Source organism: Mytilus californianus, unplaced genomic scaffold, assembly GCF_021869535.1.
Source record: "Mytilus californianus isolate M0D057914Y unplaced genomic scaffold, xbMytCali1.0.p SCAF_9, whole genome shotgun sequence".
Taxonomy (NCBI): Eukaryota; Metazoa; Mollusca; class Bivalvia; order Mytilida; family Mytilidae; genus Mytilus; species Mytilus californianus.
Genome location: NW_026262745.1, coordinates 50,637,831 through 50,656,211, shown reverse-complemented (window position 1 = coordinate 50,656,211; position 18,381 = coordinate 50,637,831). Strand labels below are relative to the sequence as shown.

General features: G+C 33.1%; 1 long non-coding RNA gene across 1 annotated transcript; it reads left to right on the top strand.

Moving 5' to 3' along the window:
• The first annotated feature begins 731 nt into the window (after positions 1-731).
• On the top strand, positions 732-14,042 carry LOC127714848 (uncharacterized). The gene is made up of 3 exons (XR_007987963.1): positions 732-772; positions 7,062-7,196; positions 14,003-14,042. It is a non-coding gene; the product is annotated as an uncharacterized LOC127714848 (long non-coding RNA).
• Positions 14,043-18,381: the final 4,339 nt, after the last annotated feature.

Sequence of the window (18,381 nt, the reverse complement as noted above, 5' to 3'; positions counted from 1 at the left end):
AAGTAAACAAAGGTTTCGAAAGTTTTGATGGTAATACACATCAATAGTCATCAAAATGAGGTGCATGTAGAATGAATTGCTCTGTATTTGAGGTACAGTTGATGTGTACCTCAGGTAGAAAAAGTCTGTCGAAAGTTCTGATGGTTATACACATCAATATTCATCAGAGTTGGGTGTATGTAAGCTGCATTTGTCTGTACTTGAGGTACAGTTGATGCGTACCTGGAGTAGACAAAGCCTGTCGAATGTTTTGATGGTAATACACATCACTTTCATCAGAGTTGGGTGTATGTAGATTGAATAGGTATGCACTTGAGGTACAGTTGATTTGTACTTCAAGTAGACAAAGCTTTTGAAAGCTTTGATGGTAAAACAATCAATATTCATCAAAGTGAGGTGTATGTAAATTGAATCGGTCTGTATTTGAGGTACAGTTGATGCGTACCTCAGGTAGACAAAGCCTGTCGAACGCTTGGATGGTAATACACATCAATATTCATCAAAGTGAGGTGTATGTAGATTGAATTGGTCTGTATTTGAGGTACAGTTGATATGTACCTCAGGTAGACAAAAACCATGAAATTTTCGGAACTGAACACAAAAGACATCCATATAATGTTTTGGACATTGATGATATTGAAAACATTGAATCTTCTTCAGCCTTTGAAATGATGGCAGTAGAATACAAAAGTAGATGGCATCATGATGTTGGTATATGGAATATACAGCCTCCTGATATAAATGATAAGCTAGACATTAGATTATTCCAGAAGTAATTTATATGTATTATATATATATATATTGTTTAAAACAAACATGACACAAGGTCCCAAAGTTCCAGTAACAGAAAAGTTTATATGTTTCATTCTTTCATCTCAGTACACGTATTATTCTTATAATTACTTTTGGGAGTCTAAAGCAAATTTTCTAAGTTGGTGCCAAAAGAATCCCTGGTCAGTTATATATATTCTAACACCTCAATCCAACTTGCATTTTGCACTATAACAGCAACATTCTGTTCACCTTAAGGGAATCCGGGTCCGTTCGCCAAAAAACATGTTCGGCCCCTTTCACTTTCGCACCCTACACATTCAAACCCAAAGTCCGTTCGCACCCTTTTTATTGGTTTTGTGTATAATTATTTTGTAATTGAGTTTTGGTAAGTGTATTGCTGTAAATATTTTTTTTTCATTGTTTCAAAATAAAGTGAGATTCGGACATCATTTTTTTGTGTTGAATAAATCTTAATCATGGTTTGGTTTACTTAGTGTATTGCTATAAAAAAAAATCATTTTTTCTAAATAAAGTGAGATTCTGACATCGTTTGTTTTTATTTTGTGTTGAATAAATCTTAATCATCTTTTGGTTAGTGTATTGCTATAAATTTATGTTTTCATTGTTTCAAAATAAAGTTAGATTCTGACGGTTTTTTTTTGTGCTGAATAAATCTTAAATTATGTTTTGGTTAGTGCAGTGATATAAAAAAAAATTTTCATTGTTTCAAAATAAAGTGAGATCAAAGGGGCCAATTATCTTTCGTGCTTTCCTTTTAAAATCTTCAATGTTTTACTCATACCAAGCTAAATACATGCAGTATTTAAAAGCAAGTTATAACAACAATCATGATTTTCAAACACACAACAATAATACCAAATTTAGCTGTGTATAAATACCAATTAGCAGTAATCATACATTTGTACATACAATGTACATGTAATTAACATTTAATAATTAATCATCAAATTAATAAAAAAAAAAACCCAAAAAATATTCATATAATAATTCCCCAATTTATATACAGGAAAATATATTTTTTTTGGTATATACATATAAAAAAATATCTAATAATTCAACTTGAATTTGAATAAAACTTGGGTGCGAATGTGTAGGGTGCGAACGGACCTAGGGGGCGAACGGACCTGATACCACCTTTAGGTAGTAAGCACGTTTTCCAGAGTCCCATTTTCTTTTCAGAATCACTAATTCATACTACTATTTGGGAATCTTTGACAGTTTGATACTTGATCCTAGATTTTGCAACACTTGAACTATTGGTGTTATACAATCAATTTTCTTTTGTGGAGTCTAACATTTTCTCTTGATGTCAAAATTTTGCAGAAATGGCTGATACATTTTTTTTGTGTAGATCAAAATTGTAAAATGACTTTTTTGTCCTACATGTGCATGATGTGTACAGCCTAAATACAACAAATGTATGGTGTACCTCAGCTTAAATCTGAACGTCTGGCTCCTCTCTGTCAACAGTTTGTCAGCTAAATAATACCCAGTAAAGATATACATACATGTATATAATAAATGTAAAACTTTTCTTCTTAAATTGTCAAAATATCATGAATGTATAGGGAAACTCCCCCTTAAGTCAGTGGCTTTTTAGTGGGGAGTTTTCCTATAGTAAATCAAGAGAATTATTTCAAAGATAGGAAAACAATTCGTTAAGACTTCTAGATTTTTGTCTCGCCTTGACAGAGTCAAAAAGCGAGACATAGGTATGCTGTTTCCGGCGGCGGCATCAACAATGTATTAGTTTGTGATTAGGTCTAGTTCATAATGAACCACTAGTGGTAGGTCAATGATATTTGGTATGCAGTTGTATTAGCATTGGCACATCTCATTACCATGGAGATTATTTGGCCCTGCTCCCTCAGTCAAGGTCTATTGACTTTGAAACTTTGCTTAGTTTACATGTATTAGTTTGTGATAAGGTCAGTTTATGGGGAACCACTAGTGGTAGGTCAATGATATGTGGCATGCAGTTGTATTAACATTGGAACATCTCATTACCATGGAGATTATTTAGCCCTGCCCCCTCAGTCAAGGTCTATTGACTTTGAAACTTTGCTTACATGTAATTTACATGTATTAGTTTGTGATTAGGTCAGTTTATGGGGAACCACTACTGGTAGGTCAAGGATATTTGGTATGCAGTTGTATAAGCATTGGCATATCTCATTTCCATGGAGATTATTTGGCCCACCCCCTCATTCATGGTCTATTGACTTTGAAACTTTTGCTTAGTTTTCATGTATTAGTTTGTGATTAGGTCAGTTTAAGGGTAACTGTTAGTGGTAGGTCAATGATAATTGGTATGCAGTTGTATAAACTTTAGCACATCTCCTTTCCATGGAGAATATTTGGTCCTTACCCCTCAGTCATGGTCTATTGACTTTGAAACTTTTGCTTAGTTTACATGTATTGGTTTGTGATTAGGTCAGTTCAAGATGAACCACTAATGTTAAGTCAATGATATTCGGTAAGTTTCATTTCCATGGAGATTATATAACCCCACCCCCTAATTATGGTTCATTGACTTTGAAACTTTTACATAGTTTACAAGTTAATGTTTGTGTTTAGGTTTGTTTAAAGGGAACGACTTATGAAAAGTCAATGGTATTTGATTTGCAGTTGTATTAGCATTGGCACATCTCATTTCCATGGTGATTGTTTAGCCCTGTACCTACAGTCATGGTTCATTGACTTTGAATATTTGCATAACTTACATGTTAAAGTATTGCTATTTTAATTTTAACATTTGCATTATCAAAATAACATATAGGCGAGACATATCTCTGTGTTAACAGTTTATGATTATACATTGTGTGTATGCGTAGTACAATGAACAATGATGAATAGATAAAACGCAACTACATGTATGTACTTATACATGCAGCTATATTTTGATATATATATATATGTGTGTAAATGTACTACAATGTAGGTGAAGAGAAAAAAAAATCACAATAAATTGTTAGAAATCTGGTAGAAAATAAAGTAACAAGATAAAATCACCATTTTGGCTTAGAAAATAGCAAGAATCTAGTGTCCGTTCTTTAAAAAGTACATGAAATCATAAATTTTTTCCTAATAAAATCAAAACGTACATGTAGATAACATAGGGTAGGTGTTTACGACCAATATTTATTCCTGACAAAAATGCATGCATTTGCACCACAGGTCTATTTTGTCAAAAAATGCTTTTGTGCCACTACATTTTGAAAATTAAATGTTTTATTTGGGCCATTTAAAACTGGCATACAACTGCACCAATTTGACAACTTATTAGGTTTTTGTCAAGCCTTCGACATTTATCATGTTTTTGAACATTGCGAAAACAAGACCATGAAGACATCGTGTTCCTATTCCTAGATTCCGTCATTTAGGTTAGTTACATATGTAGGTTCAGTCTGTGGTTAAAGTTTTACTATAGACATCAATAACTTTGTCAAACTTTCATGGAATTTTATGAAATTAGGACAGAAGCTTGTATATGACCAACATGACCAAAATACAGTACCGTATTCAGACCAGAATTTTTTATTTTCATTTTTTCTGTATTTTACTGATAAATGGACTAAATTTTTTTTTACAGTTAACATTCAGATTCGGTCTGAGGTTGAAGTTTTTCAGTTTTCAATAACTTTGCCAAACCTTCATGGAATTTTATGAAATTTGGCCAGAAGCTTGTTACTGAATGACATACAGTATCCAGAGCAAAATTTTTCTGTATTTTACTGGTTAACATGGTAAATGGGTTTAGTGTTTTTTAACAGTAAACAAATAGATACTGTACATGTCTGGTGTTGAAGTTTGTTACACATTTATTACTTTGTGAAACCTTCATCGAATTTTATGAAACCTAATTTGGCAAAAGCTTTTTTTAGAGATAATGGCAGCAATTGGCTGAAACATAAATGTAGCATCTATTTGTAGATCTTGTCTTGCTGATCATTTTAACAACTTAAAGTTTCTCTCTTTCCATTATATTTTTCAAGTTAATAGGCAAAAATGAAAAAAATGGAAAACATTTTCATTTAAGGGCAATAACTCCTATAACATGTATAAGACGTCGCCTGACAGTTTTGACTTAAATGGACAATTGGTGGATCTCAACATTCTGAACATTTCTGCCCTTGTCAGATTTTCTATTTATAACAGTTTTCAAAACAATAGACAAAACTTACATTTTACTCCTACATTTGTATGTTCTATTTTTAGCAATGTCAGCCATCTTGGTTAGCAGGCGGGTTATCTGACACATTTTTTAATCTAGATACCCCAATGATGATTGTTGTCAAGTTTGGTTAAATTTGGTCCAGTAGATTCAGAGGAGAAGATTTTTGTAAAAGATAATGGACAACGCATCTTTGCTAGCCAAGGGTTAGGATCCAGTCCGCTCCTGTCCACCCTTGGCGGGTTAAGATAGAATTTCGGGTGGATGAGGTAATGATTTCCATTGGTCACAGTTATAAGTTGCTGCATTCAATCAAAAAGCGCCTTTAAAATGATCATGTGTAAATGTAGAAAATGTCAATAAACAATTGCCACATGCCACATGCTTTTTGTGCAACAAATGACAATTTTAAAGTTCTTAATCAACTAATTTAAGTTCCTTGATATCTTTCTAGTTGAAATGTTGAAATACCAACATATATCATGTATATTTTGGTCCCTGCTTCATGAAATTTGTAAACACTACCCAGACACAACCATTTTAACACCTTCACACTGAAGAAAGTTCAAGTGCTGCCATTGGTCATGAATGATATAGTCGGAATGGGCATGACTTTTATCTACTGTTAGATGACGCAGCATTGTAATCACAAAATAATGTTGGCTTAATTTGCCCAGGGTGGAGAGGAGGGGACTGGATCGTTACACTTGGCTAGCAAAGATTCTTACAGCGATGACGGACAACTACAAAGGACGCTAAGTGATGAGAAAAGCTCACTTGGCCATTCTTAAAAGGACTTCATTTCAAGTTTCTTTATCCATTGGTCCCAGGTTTACTGAAAAACTACAATGATTGATATTTTTTTTTATTTGGTAATTTCCTCTGTTTAAAAAATAGAATTATTAAAATGAAAAGTTAAAAGAAGTTATTATGCAAATTTAATGACCTACAGACACTGATTTCTATTATGAAAATGAAGATGTGGTATGATTGCCAATGAGACAACTCTTCACAAGAGACCAAATGACACAGAAATTAACAACTATAGGTCACCGTACGGCCTTCAACAATGAGCAAAGCCCATACCACATAGTCAGCTATAAAAGGCCCCGAAATGACAAATGTAAAACAATTCAAACGAGAAAACTTACGGCCTAATTTATATACAAAATAATGAATGAAAAACAATTATGTAACACAGCAACAAACGACAACCACTGAATTGCAGACTCCTGACTTGGGAAAGGCATATATATACAGAATGTGGCGGGGTTAAACATGTTAGTGGGCTTCCAACCCTCACCTAATCCTGGGTCAGCGGCACAATAGTACAACACAAGAACTGCACAAAATAACAAACAAACAACGCACATGATCAACAGCAAAAAACAACAACCACTCAATTACAGGCTCCTGACATAGGACAGGCACATATAGAATGTGGCGGGGTTGAACATGTTAGCAGGCGCCCTAACCTGAGATAGTGGTGTAACGGTACAACATAAGAACAAACTATAAAAATCAGTTGAAAAAGGCTTAACCCATCAGATGGATACAAATAGAAATACATCTAACAAAAACACAGAGTGGACGTGGCTAGGTAATTGTACATCCCAACAACAAAAAGACACTTAAGTACAGATCTGAGAGTACTTGCAGTTAATGACTTGTTCAAAGCCAATAACAACTAATAAAAAAATGATGCATCTATGACTTAATTATCAATCAGTACACATCCAACATCCAATGGATTTAGTTTAAAGACGTCATAAACAGTAAGAGAAAAACATGACCTTGTGGCTAGTGCAAGCTATTCTATCCACTGAAAAATTGCAGATCTTTCCTAAAATCTGCAGTAATGTAACTAACAAATAAGCAATAGTGCTATAGCAAGTTGTTCTTGTCCACTATTACTGAAATGGTAAAGTAATATATGATTGAAATTATACACACAATTTCGCCAATCTTTCCATCAGTGATTTCAGATCACTTTGATTAAGAATAAATTGTCCCATTTTAATGTTGCATTCATGGTTGTAGGGATACTTTGCTATAGAATAAGACGCATTAACAATTTGTCATTATTTTTTAGGTTTCGAGTTCATGGGGAACTCTTTGTCCAGCAGTTGATAAATATGAGTATGATTAAGACAACCCAGAACTTGACAGAAGCAATGTATCAGAGTTTGTTTCAAGAATTTGCTGCACAGTTTGGATTAATGAGTTTGTAAGTGCATATTAATACAGCTTAAAAGAAATGGATTTAGGTGTAATCTTGTATCTTACATTGTATCTGGTTTGAAAGGCCATATGAGCTAATGCTGTCACCTGGCAGCCATTGTTGTAGTCATGGTAGTCAAATCCTCTTTGGTCTGTAAACATTTAACATATTCATCTTCCCTGAAACCACTTAGCAGGAATTATACAAAATGTATGTGGAATGCTATCTCATGTGTCTCACATGATTATTATGTTGTTTCTAATCAAACAGAAATAAATGGGCCGCCAGAGGCAATCTTTTTAATGAATGTAAGCTAGGATTGAATGAATAAGATCACAGAACAGCCTTAGTTCAATATTGGCTTTCCAGATGTGTTCGTTTTTACTTGACTTAAACGGTAAACATTTTGAGGAAAACATTTATAAATAATATGAAAAACTCTTTAACTTTGTGAATATTTTTGTATGGAGAAATGTGCATTTCAATATGACCAATCATTTCTTGTTTTGTTGTGCAATTCTAATTACATGAATTACTATCCAGTGGCGTTGTTGTTATGTAAACTATTGGTATAAAAATTAAAGCTTTATATTTCAGAAGGTAGAAGACCTGGATGCTTCATACCATGTATGGATATACCTTATGTTGTGAAGTTTCCTTCTGTCATATATTTATTGTCCTTGACCTCATTTTCATGGTTCAGTGATTACTTGGAAAAAAAATTATATTTTTATTGTCATGTGAATTTCTCACTTATTATGAGTAATACGATAACTATATTTGGTAAATATGGGCTCCTTGCAACAATTACATGTCAGTCAGACAGAGTTCACACGACCTTGACCTCATTCCATGGATCAGTACTCAAGGTTGAAGTTATGTGATTAGGTCCATTTTTCAGATACTAAAAACAGTAGATCAACCATATGTGGTGTGTGGAATGATTGTAAGGAGTACATGTCAGTCTGGCAGGATTATCTTACCTTGACCTCATTGTCGTGATACATTGGTCAATGTAAAGTTTTTGTGTTTTGATTTGTTTTTTCAAGTACTATCAGCAGTAGGTCAACTATATTTGGTATATGGAATCATTATAAGGTGTTAATGTCTGTCTGGCAGGTAAAATCTGACCTTGACCTCACTTTTATGGTTCATTGGTCAACAGTGGGTTGTGTGTTCAGGGTTTTTTCTGGGTATTTTGGGAAAAAGGACCCTGGCCAGTTTTGGGAATTTTTTCACGGGCTTTTCAGTGAAATTGGGAAAACAGCAGATACCAGATGTGAGTTTTAGTGTGTTTAGGTTCATTAAAAGTTTATCTTTTATTGTGAAAATAAAGTAAGAAACTTCCAGATTTTTACTGGCCCTTCAAAATTGAGAAGAAATTACCTCTTGGAATTGAAGTAATATGTTTACACTAGCTATAAAAACATCTACATGTAATATCAACATTTATTAATGATAAAGAAAATTACTGTCACATTTTATTGGATTTTGACATGAAAATTTGTGAACTTAAAGTATTTTTGAATTTCTGTATAAAATTTTTCCTGCTTTATCTTTCTTTTCCATATATCTTTTAGTTTTCAATTCTAGAGTTTATATTTCATCATCATAGATGTATTTTGTCACCTGCCTGGAACTATTATTTTTTTATTGTATTTGATCGGCAAACCCGAAATTACCCTTATCCACCCCCGGAATCTGATCCGGGTATTGTAATTGTCTCCATTTCCTGTTTATGGCATCCATTGTTTTTATACGACCGCAAAAAAATTTTGTGGTCGTATATTGGTATGACGTTGGGGTCGTCGTCGTCGTCGTCCGGCGTCGTCGTCCGAAGACACATTGGTTTTCGCACTCTAACTTTAGTTTAAGTGAATGGATCTTTTTGAAATTTTACCACAAGGTTCAATACCACAAAAGGAAGGTTGGGATTGATTTTGGGGGTTATGGTACCAACAGTTAAGGAATAAGGGGCCAAAAAGGGGCCAAAATAAGCATTTTCTAGTTTCCAGACAATAACTGTAGAACGGTGTATGGATCTCTCTGAAATTATACTACAAGTTTCCATACCACAAAGGGATGGTTAGGATTTGCTTTGGGGGGTTATGGCTCAAACCGTTTAGGAATTAGGGGCAAAAAAGTGGGAAAAACAAGGTTGTCCTGGTTAATGGACAAATACTTTAGTACAAAACATAATTTAAAGCAGTGTAAGGGAGATAAATCAAATACATCATTGAAATTATCTCCCTTACACTGCTTTTAAATTATGTATAAAGTAATGGTTAATGAACAATAAAGATAATTTAAAACAGTGTAAGGGAAGTAATCCAAATACAACGTTTTGGTTACTTCCCTTACACTGTTTTTAAATTATGTTTAAAGAAATGCATATTTATAAAGGAAGACCAGTAAAAATATCTGCAAATGTTGCATCTTTTTTTTTTACAAAAAAATCCATATGAAAGATTTGACACTATATTTTTAATTCTATTATAAAATAGATTAAGTTAGCACTATGGTAAATTTAAATGGGTAATTATGGTTGCCAGCTCCATTGGAAATTGTAATTGAGATTATGAACATATCTTGAGGGAAAGAATTTTTTTGGGGAAAAAAAGGGGGGGGGGGATAAAAAGAAATTGTGGGGGGTCAATTTTTTCTCATTTCAGATTTCAAAAATTAAAAAGAATTATTCTTCAAATATTTTTTTTTTTTTCAAATTTCAAATAATGAAAAATTTCAAGAAGTAATCTTTAATTGCACAGTATGGCGCATTAGATTTGTAAAATCTCTGATCACATTTATGTATTTGTTATGCTGAATCTAACAGTGTATTTAGATTTTAAATTTTGGGTCCAGTTTTCAAATTGGTCTACATTAAGGTCCAAAGGGTCCAAAATTAAACTTTGTTTGATTTTAGCAAAAATTGAATATATGAGGTTCTTTAATATGCTGAATCTAAACATGTATTTAGATTTTTGATTTTTGGCCCAGTTTTCAAGTTGGTCCAAATTGGGGTCCAAAATTAAACTTTGTTTGATTTCAACAAAAATTGAATATATGGGGTTCTTTGATATGCTGAATCTAACCATGTATTTAGATTTTTTATTTGTGGACCCCGTTATCAAATTGGTTCATATTGAGGTCAAAAGGGTCCAAAATTAAACTTTGTTTGATTTCATCTAAATTGAATTATTGGGGTACTTTGATATTCCAAATCTAACCGTGTATTTAGATTTTTAATCTTGGGTCCTGTTTTTTAAATTGGTCTACATTAAGGTCCAAAGGGTCCAAAATTAAACTTAGTTTGATTTTAGCAAAAATTGAATTCTTGGGGTTCTTTGATATGCTGAATCTAAACATGTGTTTAGATTTTTTATTATGGGCCCAGTTTTCAAGTTGGTCTAAGATAGGGACCAGTATTAAAACTTTGTTTGATTTAAACAAAAATTGAATATATGGGGTTCTTTGATATGCTGAATCTAAACATGTATTTAGATTTTTGATTATGGGCCCAGTTTTCAAGTTGGTCCAAATTGGGGTCCAAAATTAAACTTTGTTTGATTTCAACAAAAATTGAATATATGAGGTTCTTTGATATGCTGAATCTAACCATGAATTTAGATTTTTTATTTGTGGGCCCCGCTATCAAATTGGTTCATATTGAGGTAAAAAAAAGTCCAAAATTAAATTTTGTTTGATTTCATCAAAAATTGAATTATTGGGGTTCTTTGATATGCCAAATCTAACCGTGTTTTTAGAATTTTAATTTGGGTCCCGTTTTTTAAATTGGTCTTCATTGAGGTCCAAAGGGTCCAAAATTAAACTTAGTTTGATTTTAACAAAAATTGAATTCTTGGGGTTCTTTGATATGCTGAATTTAAACATGTGTTTAGATTTTTGATTATGGGCCCAGTTTTCAAGTTGGTCTAAGTTGGGGTCCAAAATTAAACTTTTTTTGATTTCAACAAAAATTGAATATATGGGGTTCTTTGATATGCTGAATCTAACCATGAATTTAGATTTTTTATTTGTGGGCCCCGCTATCAAATTGGTTCATATTGAGGTCAAAAGGGTCCAAAATTAAACTTTGTTTGATATCATCAAAAATTGAATTATTGGGGTTCTTTGATATTCCAAATCTAACCGTGTATTTAGATTTTTAATTTTAAGTCCCGTTTTTTAAATTGGTCTACATTAAGGTCCAAAGGGTCCAAAATTAAACTTAGTTTGATTTTAGCAAAAATTGAATTCTTGGGGTTCTTTGATATGCTGAATCTAAACATGTGTTTAGATTTTTATACGCCCGTTTACGGGACGTATTATGGTATACCGTTGTCCGTCTGTCCGTCTGTCCGTCCGTCCGTCTGTCCGTCTGTCCGTCCATCGTCAACATGTCGGACATTAACTCAAAAATGCTTTTACCAATTTGCATAAAACTTTGGTGAATTGTTTATATCTATTGACGTGAGCTCCCTTTCGTTTTTTATAAATTTTAGATTTTACGTTTCCGATTTATGGGGTTTTATTCATTAAAAAAAGGGGGATTTTCCAGTTTTCGGACAATAACTCAAGAATGCTTTCACCAACTTGCAAGAAATTGTGGTGAATTGTTTATATCTATTGACATGAGCTCCCTTTCGGTTTTTATAAATTTTAGATTTGACGTTTCCGAGTTACAGGGTTTTATTCATAAAAAAAGGTGGATTTTCCAGTTTTCAGACAAAAACTCAAAAATGCTTTCAGCAGTTCTTATGAAACTTTGGTGAATTGTTTATATCTATTGATGTAAGTTCCTTTTAGAATTTTATAATTTTTACTTTTACATTTCTGAGTTATTGAGTTTTATTCATTAAAAAAGGGGGGGATTTTCCAGTTTTTCGGTCAATAACTCAAAAATGCTGTCAGCAATTCTCATGAAACTTTGGTGAATTGTTTATATCTATTGATGTAAGCTCCTTTTTGATTTTCATAAATTTCTAATATGACATTGAGAATTAATTGAACTTTATTTGTTTATAGTCTGACAACAGATTTACTAAGTATTGTGCAACAGCACAGTGTATTGCACAACAGCAAGAAATCTTTAATTGAATATAAATTCAATTCATATAACCAATTTCAAGTTCTTTGACTACAATTATTCAGAAACCTATAATATGTCAAATATTTAATTACAATCCAAATTCAGACCTGTATCAAGCTTGAATATTGTGTCAATTTTTGCCCCAACTGTTCAGGGTTGGACCTCTGCGGGTGTATCCAGCTGCGCTCAGCGAAGCAGTTTATTGATTATGGGCCCAGTTTTCAAGTTTGTCCAAGTTGGGGTCCAAAATTAAACTTTGTTTGATTTTAACAAAAATTGAATATATGGGGTTCTTTGATATGCTGAATCTAACCATGTATTTTGATTTTGGACATTGGACCATAATAGGTAAATTAAAAAAATTCAAGTTCTTAGACCACATTCTTTCTGTGTCAGAAACCTATGCTGTGTCAAATATTTAATAATCCAAATTCAGAGCTGTATCAAGCTTGAATGTTGTGTCCATACTTGCCCCAACTGTTCAGGGTTCGACCTCTGCGGTCGTATCAAGCTGCGCCCCAGCGAAGCATTTTATTCAGTGTTGTATTTGTCAGTCAGATACCATTTTACTCGGATTTACTCATTACTTGTTGGCAATTTTTGGCATAAAGCTAGCGGTTGAACAAAATGAACACCGCTATCATGAATAATAAAGATGAAAATAAATTTTGCGATCGTTTGGGAATTTTACTCCCAAAATTGGGAAAAATGTAGGATAATTGCCATTGGGAATGGGTCGAATACCGGACCCTGTGGAATGCTAGAAAAATCCATGGTGTTTTGGTCTGTTTTTCAATTACCATAAGCAATAGCTATAGGTCAACTATATTTGGTGTATGAAATAATTGTTAGGTGTACATGTCTGTCTGACAGGACTTATCTAACATTGACCTCATGTGATACAACCTTTATCTTTAAGAATTTTAACATAAAATCAGTGGTCAGTAAAGCAGGCGAGACATTTCAGGGTGTGTACTCTTGTCTTTAGTATTATCAGTTTTATTGCCGGTAACATTCAAATCCCATCAAGGACTGCAAAAGGGAAGTAAAAAAACAATCTGTTCAAACCTAAAATATAAGGTATAAACATGGGGAAATGTTCCTTATAATTAATTTTGTTGAGTTATTTCAATAATATTTATAAAATTGAACCAATTAACAGCCCATTTCATTCAAGAAGTGAGGAAGTAGAAAGAAAAATGCAGAAATTCCTTCCTTGTGCTATATGACAGCAGTGGTGCATGATCATATCCCACAGAGTCAGACCTCAAACAAAATGATAAGGATCAGTTAAGCAGTGTGATACTGGTACATGCATTCCGAAATACTACGTTTTATTTGCTGCTGTAAAATTTTGAGGTGTTGATGAATAAGGAATATGAAAAAAAATGTACCATAGAGTTTTTTTTTTCACCAGATTAGAAACTGCTTACTGATGACTTTGGAAGATACTAACTCCTTAAAATGGATTGTCAGAAAAACACCAATGCATGTTCATGTACCTGTAAATCTGTGACCTAGCTCTGCATGAAAAAGAAATAAAAAAAAAAAAAAAAAATTATTTATAAATTGAAGGAACTGCATTATGTGAGTAGGGACACATTTCAAAGATCAAATCTCGATTTTAAATATTTTAAGATTTTGAAAGAATCCTGATACACATGTAATATCTGAATTTTTATACCATCTTTTTGATGTGTAAAGAAATTTTAATATTTTATAGGAGTGTTCCTGTTATTGGTAAAGCACAGGTTGATATAGGAGATAAAGATGTTTCATCTATACCTGATATTGTCTTTCCAGATATTACCAATTCAGACATACATCATTCTAATTTAAAGATATTAGCAGTTTGTGAGGTATATGTTAACTATAGAACTGCAATGGAACTCATTGCAATATGCTTAAAAATGGCTGAATTTGCTGTTTCCCTCAAACACAGATCAAGATCAAATTAGGGTGCCGTCACTTTACTGTTCTCAAGTTCTCCCTTAAGCTTTAAAAACGGGTAAATTGCTGAATTTGCTGTTTCCTCCCTCCAACTTTAATTTGCCTGAACAAATGTTTTCAAAGTTACACACAATGCCATCAAACACAGATCAAGTTTGAATTTGGGTAGCGTCTCTTTCACCTTTCTTGAGTTATGTCCTTTTATGAATGGAAGAAAATGCTAAATTTGCCGTTAATTTACAATTGGGGGCAACTGTTAACCATGGACACATTCTTCTTTTATTTCTTGAATGATTTACGTAGGGTTATTTGTCCCCTTGCACCTTTTATTAAAAGAACTGCATTTTTCCTTACCTTAGTGCATAGTATTTATTTTTGTGTGATCTGAAAACGATTGTAGCACATAAACTTACATAACGTTACATGAAATATATGTAACTATTCATTTGGGAACTCACACCCGCACTAGGAATGGGGACTATCTTGCACTTACTTTGTCCTTCCTGTCACTCATTCATCAAAAATAAATATTATTGTTAGCCATGTCTCATGAACTGCTGAGCAGAATGACTTCAAATTTGGTCAGCAGCTTGAAAGTGACTAATTGTTATATGTGATCACCTTTGGATCTCTCAAAAACCTTCTTTCTGTTTCCACTACTTTACATTGCGAGTATGCTTAGCATAATAACCCATTCAACTATTTGTAAGAGTAGTTTAATGAATTGATATAGTAATATGACAGTTCTTAACCAAAACATGACTAAAGTTTGAAATTTGAAATTGTCCTCACCAGAGAACATAAATTTAAATCCATGTAATAAATATTTATTGCACCGCGGGTAAATTATGACATTGTGATTGGTTTGACGCCGTCACGTGGTGACCCCCTATGGATATGGGGTTAGACACAAACCAGCTTGTTGTAAATACAGCGGGAACGTAACATATTTCATGTATTATAGTGTAAAGTCTTTGTGACGCTACACTTGTTTACTTGGGCATTCTAGATTGATTACAATTTATAACATGTAGAACATTTTCTTCAAGTATTCTCTTCACAACTAGCCCATGCTTGAAGAACCTCTTCAACAGGCCATTATAATCTATGCAAATTTTTTGAAAAAGCAGCATCTGGTCTGTAGCTACAAAATATATCATGAAGACTGAATATTGAAATTTTTCTTGCTGTATGCTTCATGTGTAAGAGGTAAGGGATCACAGCTGAGGAACACAATCTTAAAACAACCTTTTTATTTGATTGTTTTTCTAGGTTAAGAAAGAATTTAAAGCAAAGGAAGACTTGGTTATTTCCTTACAGTATAGTACAAGGTCAGGGAAAAAGAAAGTAATAGGTAAAGAGCAAGTTATATGGCACCTTGATGATAGATTACAGGGCAAAATTTCTGTTCGTATCTCATTTACTCTTATTTCAGTGGCAGCCCAAATTTCCCGACTTTCATTCCAATTGTTAATTGTTTCCTGCCTTGAAATTACATGGAATATTTGCCACTGGACATTAAGCAACTAACAATCAATTATTAAAAATGGTCGTTTATAAAAAGAATTATAAAGAAATTAAGGTTTCAACTCATTCAGGCAAAGTTGACCTTAGTGGATTTGGCTATTTTATAGGTCCTTTTCAGTCATATAGCTCTTCAAATGTTTCTGTTCTTATACATCTTTGGCTTTCAAATATTCGACTTTGAGCGTCCTGGATGAAAATCAATCCATAAAAGCGCTTCAGACGAATGAAATTCATACAGTGTAACATAACAAATAACATGTACCTCAAGTACAGAACAATTCAAAATACAACCACCCAAACTTAATGATCATTAATATATCTTACCAGCACAACTTTGGACAGGCTTTGTCTACTTAACATACAAATCAACTGTACCTCAAGTACAGACCAAATCAATCTAGATACAACCGAAACAAATAACAATAATGTCTTTTACCTTCAACTTTCAACAGGCTTTGTCTACTTGACGTATATATCAACTGTACCTCAAGTATAGACAAATTCAACCTAATTACAACCGAAACAAATAACATTTATGTCTTTACCTTCAACTTTCGACAGGCTTTGTCTACTAGAGATACACATCAACTGTATCTCAAGTACAGACCAATTCAATATAAACCACCCAAACCTAATGATCATTAATATATTTTACCAGCACAACTTTGGACAGGCTTTGTCATACAAATCAACTGTACCTCTAGTATAGACCACAAATAACAATAATGTCTTTTACCTTCAACTTTCGACAGGCTTTGTCTACTAGAGGTACAAATCAACTGTACCTCAAGTACAGACCAATTGAATCTACAAACACCGATACCTAAAGAACAATAATGTGTTTTACCATTTTTTACTACATGTTAATTACATATAAATTTAACAGACAGACACTATCCCATTCAAAATATTCACCTATTTAGAATTATATTGCTATCTGGCATATAAACTGATATTTGAAGAAAAAAATGCACACTTAATTTTATTAAATATATACATAATTAAATTTTGTATAATGAATCAATTTTATACAACATAAATACACATTTATATACAATGTATTGTTTAAAGACAGAAATCACTGAAATTTGTAATTTAATTTGAATACAAGTAGATGAACAATATATCACATAAATGGAGAGGGTATAATAAGACCACTTTTGGCCAAATGAATTAGAATAATACAAAGTATTTTAAACCATTAAATAACGTCCTTCAGATATTTAAACATACAGAAATAAGAAGATGTGGTATTATTGCAAATGATCCAACAGGGACCAGATACAAAATGACATAGGTGTAAGCAGTTTGTCATCATAAAGCTTTGAACAATGAGCAAAACCCTTACTGCATAGCAAACTACAGGCCCAAGAACACAGTTATTTCTTAGTGCACTTCTTAGACAATAAATGGAAATTAAAAAAATCCAACCTGCACTTTCTCAATAATATTTTTACAGTGTGGTGTACTACTTTTGGGACAAATTATATCAATATTATAGAAAACTTCTTCAGCTCTAACTCAAAATATGGATAATTTTATGTTAAGGGGGTCTTGAATTCTTTTGACAGCTTCCGAAATACTAATTTTTAACCTTTTTTAGCCGGACCAAAATCACTACTTTACTTTAAAATTATGACCCAAACTTTTTTTACAGTGTAGTTTCATCCCCCTACTTAATATTTCAGGCATAAAACATGAAGAAATAAATTTGGAAAGTGCATAAAAATAATGGAAAGTAACACACTGTCCACACTAGGGACTATATTTGTAGACACCAAAATCAAGGGACGATAACTGTGTTCCCGGACCTATAACAGTACACACGCTGAAGTGTCTTGCCTTCTTTACTGACCATTGATTTTATGTTGAAAGTCTAAAAAGATAAAGGTTTTACTACAATAGTATCACATAAACTTCACATTTTTCAAGATCTATGACAATGAGGTCAAGGTTAGATAAATCCTGTCAGACAGACATGTTCACCGTGCAATTATTCCATACACCAAATATTGTTGACATGTTGCTTAATATGGTAATTTGAACAGATCAAAATACAAAAACTTAACATTACTGTGTGTTTGTTTATTCTACATTGGATAGAGGTCCAGGGGGAGGGTTGACATCTCACAAAACATGTTTAACCCCGCCGCATTTTTGCGCCTGTCCCAAGTCAGGAGCATCTGGCCTTTGTTAGTCTTGTATGTTTTTTAATTTAAGTTCATTTATATGTTTTGGAGTTTAGTGTGACGTCCATTTTCATTGAACTAGTACACATTTTGCTTAGGGGCCAGCTGAAACCCGCCTCCGGGTGCGGGATTTTCTCGCGGAGTTGAAGACCCATTGGTGGCCGTCATCTGTTTTCTGCTGTTTGCTCGGGTTGTTGTCTCTTTGACACATTCCCCATTTCCATTCTCAATTTTATTGACCAAATGAACCATAAAAAATGAGGTCAAGGTCCGATGATACCAGCTAAAATGACCTGTGCACCTTACAATCATTCCATACACCAAATATAGTTGACATATTGCTTAAATTACTTCAAAACAGACCAAAACACTTGACATTGACCAATGAACCAAGAAAATAAGGTCAAGGTCAGGTGAAAGCTGCCAGACTGACATG